This window comes from Macrobrachium nipponense, chromosome 21 (assembly GCF_015104395.2).
Source record: "Macrobrachium nipponense isolate FS-2020 chromosome 21, ASM1510439v2, whole genome shotgun sequence".
NCBI classification, from domain to species: Eukaryota; Metazoa; Arthropoda; class Malacostraca; order Decapoda; family Palaemonidae; genus Macrobrachium; species Macrobrachium nipponense.
The window spans coordinates 83383255-83387286 of NC_087212.1; the positions used below are offsets into that span (position 1 = coordinate 83383255).

General features: G+C 42.1%; 1 pseudogene; it reads left to right on the forward strand.

Annotated features, from left to right (window-relative positions):
* Positions 1–1613: 1613 nt before the first annotated feature.
* LOC135197547 (uncharacterized) lies at positions 1614–3609 on the forward strand (annotated as a pseudogene).
* Positions 3610–4032: the final 423 nt, after the last annotated feature.

A 4032-nucleotide genomic window follows, 5' to 3' on the forward strand; every position in this document is an offset into this window, starting at 1 on the left:
CTTCAGCTCCTCACACTCTACCCTCAACCTCTCATTCTCTTCTTCCACTCTTTCCTTAGCTTCCCTCAACAACTGCAACTCCTCCTTCAGCCTCTCCACTTCAGTCAAACCTTCCATACTCATTTTCCTTCACCAATCATACAAGCCACCACACCAACTGTCCTGCAGCTGCCACACCAGCAGCCCCACGTTGGGCACCAATAAATAATGTGGCGGGTTTACAAGCCAAAACCAAAAAAGTCTCAAACCACACTTGTACTTACACTCAGGGTGAGGAGCTGCGCTGCTGTCTGCTGGATATAGCTAGGCTACGCTAGCCATTGTAACACAATACACAAACCACTAAACAAGGATAACAACCACACAACAATTCAATAACTATATAACAAAAAACCACTGCACAAATAATCACTATCAACACCAAAAAACAATAACCCGACAAGTCAACACACTGCCTACAACACCAAGGAACCACAACACTCAACAGCTCACAACTCCAACAACTCATCCACAACACAACAGAACTCACAGGCACAACAAACTCAACAACACAGGCACAACAACCTTCAAATATACAACATAATAATTCAAACAACTTCAAAACACACAAAATGTCTGACCATCACTAATATTCAATGTTGCTACTAAAAAACTGACTGTCCAACACCAGCTCACTAGCCCCTCATTTCTCCCGACTCTTGTAACATATGCTCGCCGCTGATATACACGGCAATCGTCACAACAGACACACCCTTACGACTGCTATCAAACCACTCCCATTTATTCCTCCACCAATATTGCTTTCTCTCTCTCTCTTTCACGCAACCCTTGGAGACATTGTCAAATATAAACTGCTATCATTACTCCTGCATAGCATTACACCATAGTGTACTGCTCAGTGAAACAGGGCTCTACTGGCCCTAAGCATTCTGCTGCCATGTTAGCTTCCCTAGCGGGAGCCACTCCCAAGTGTCTCAAAAACTCTGTGAGGCTTCTTAAGCTAAATGTGTGTTCTGTTAGTGCTGTTATTAAGTTAAGTTAAGTATATCTTAGTTTTACCAGACCACTGAGCTGATTAACAGCTCTCCTTAGGCTGGGCCGAAGGATTAGATATTTTTACGTGGCTAGGAACCAATAGGTCACCTAGCAACGGGGCCTACAGCTTATTGTGGGATCTAAACCACACTATATCGAGAAATGAATTTCTATCACCAGAAATAAATTCCTCTGATTCCACATTGGCCGAGCCGGGATTTGAACTTCGGACCACCGGATTGGCATCCGAGCGCGAATACCACTCGTCCAGCGAGGAACTTATTGATGCTGGGAGTTCTGAAACTTTGTGTTTCATATTGTAGTGGACCAAAACTAACTAATTATGTTTCCAGATCATGGAAATGTTTCCATGGCTGACAAATCACTTTCCTTAAACATTTTAGGCCAGTGTACTGTGTATTTAGAGTTGCAGGGAGAGACCTACCAGGGTGTTGAAAACTTAAGGTGTTACCAAGATTATGTAATGATGTGATATTAAAGCATTACTTTCTAAGGAAACATTCTGCTCTGGAAATGGATTTTGGAGGAGAAAGATATGTTCACTTTCTGTTGCTAAGATGTCACCTCCTTTCCTTTTCAAGAACCTGACGTCGGAGTGCAGACCAGTTGCTATTATGTCAAGATTATATGCCTTAAGTGACAAGAAGTTTATCGAAGCTGAGACTGAGCGTATTATCTCAGAAGGAATGATAAGGCCTAGTAATTCTCCTTGGAGGCGAGAATCAGAAAAGGAGGATAGTTATAGACTATTCTCGAACTATAAACTAATTCAATGAGCTTGATGCTTATCCTTTGCCAAATATTGATGAGATGGTGAACAACATTGTACAGTACAGGGTGTTTAGTACATTAGATCTGAAAAGTGCATATCATCAGGTTGCCATATGAGAAAAAGAAAGACAATGTAAAGCATTTGAAACTTGGGGCAAACCTTATGAATACAATCATATTCCGTTTGGAGTGAAAAATGGAGTAGCAGCTTTTAGCAAGTACTTGACAAAATCCTTAAGAGAGAGTAAGTGGTACATTTACTTATGTAGTCAGTGAAACTGTGTGTGTGGAGAGATGGAAGAGGAGCATGACCAAAATTTGAGGAGGTTCTTGAAGGTTGCTGAGGAGTACAATCTGACTCTAAACCATAGCAAGTGTGACTTCAAAGTCAGAAGCATTAATTTGCTGGGGTATTTAATGACAGATGGAGATATCAAACCTAACTCTGAACACTTGCAGCCGTTATGGAACTTTTCACCTCTGAAGGATGTGGCTTCCCTTCGCAAGACAATGGGTGTATTTGCTCATTAGTCAAGATGGATACCCAATTCTTCAGAGAAAATCTGCCCTCTCTCACATGCTAAAGGCTTTCCGATATCTACTGAAGCATTGCAAGCTTTTGGTAACTTGAAGAAAGATATTGCTGGTGTGGTGGCAATGGCCATAGATCCCTCATCTCCTTTCATGGTGAAAACAGATGCCTTTGATCACATTATAGCAGCTACTCTAACCCAAAATAGTTGCCCTGTGGTTTTCCTCTCCTGCACTCTTACTCACATTTAACAAGGAAATGCTTCGATGGAGAAAGAAGCTTATACCATAGTGGACACCTTGAGAAAGTGGAGACATCACTTGATTGGACACCGTTTCCAGCTCATCACTGACCAGCGCAGTGCAAAGTTTATGTTTGATTTAAATATAACAGTAAAATAAAGAATGACAAAATAGCAAGATGGCGTGTGGAACTCTCATGTTTTCACTATGATATTGTGTACCATCCAGGACCAGAAAACATACCAGCTGATGGTCTCTCCTGAATCTGTGGTGTCACTACTACTGACAAGCTCAAAGAACTTCATGATATCCTATGACACCCCGGGATAACTCGTATGATACATTTTGTCTGATGTTGGAACGTACCTTACTCGGTAGACGACGTGAAGAAAATTACTGCCTCTTGTCAATTGTGTGATTCTTCAAATCATCTGGACAACAGTCATCAAAGCAACTCAGCCATTCGAGTGACTGAACTTAGACTTCAAAGGCCCACTACCATCTCAATCTAGTTACAAGTACTAGCTCATGGTTGTTGATGAATTTTCAAGGTTCCCTTTTGCCTTCCCTTGTACTGACATGACTACAAGAACTGTTATCAGTTGTCTAGTGCAACTGTTTGCCATGTTTGATATGCCTGCATACATACACACTGGCAGAGGTGCTTCTTTCATGTCTACAGAGCTAATGGGTTTCCTGATGAAGAAAGATGTAGCTACCAGTCATACCACACCTTATAATCCTCAAGGGAATGGACAAGTGGAAAAATACAATGGCATTATGTGGAAGACTCTAACATTAGCTCTCAGAACAAGAAACCTTGATGTATCTCAGTGGGAAACTGTTCTGCCAGATGCACTCCATTCTTTCCGCTCATTGTTGTGCACTTCCAGGAACTGTACTCCTCATGAACGTCTTTTTCTGCATAGTAGGAGGCCCACCATTGGCCAAACATTGCCTACTTGGCTCATCCGAGGAGGACCTGATCTCCTGAAACGCCATGTATGACACAGCAAGAACGACCCCTTGGTAGATGAGGTTGAAATTGTAAAGGTGAACTTAAGAGTATGCTCATGTGAAGCTTTCAGATGGAAGGAAGACTATGGTTTCATTAAGACATCTGGCTCCTATGGCAAATGACAACCAAGAAAGTACAGATGCTAGTCCTTTTGTACCTCAGTCACAGAGTGCTAAGGAACTGTTGGAGAGGGATGTTCCCCTAGAGAGGGTACGTGAGATCTCCCAGGTGGACACTACACAGAATGACACCACTTCAGAATCACATACTGTGCCTCTCCAGACAGCCTTACCTCCTACACTTCGAAGGTCAGAGAGAGCAAGGCAACCTCCTAAGTATCTTCAGGATTACTCCTTGTGAATTTAACCAAGAGGGGAAGAATAAAGTGAAATAACTAGTTCCATTATATTTGT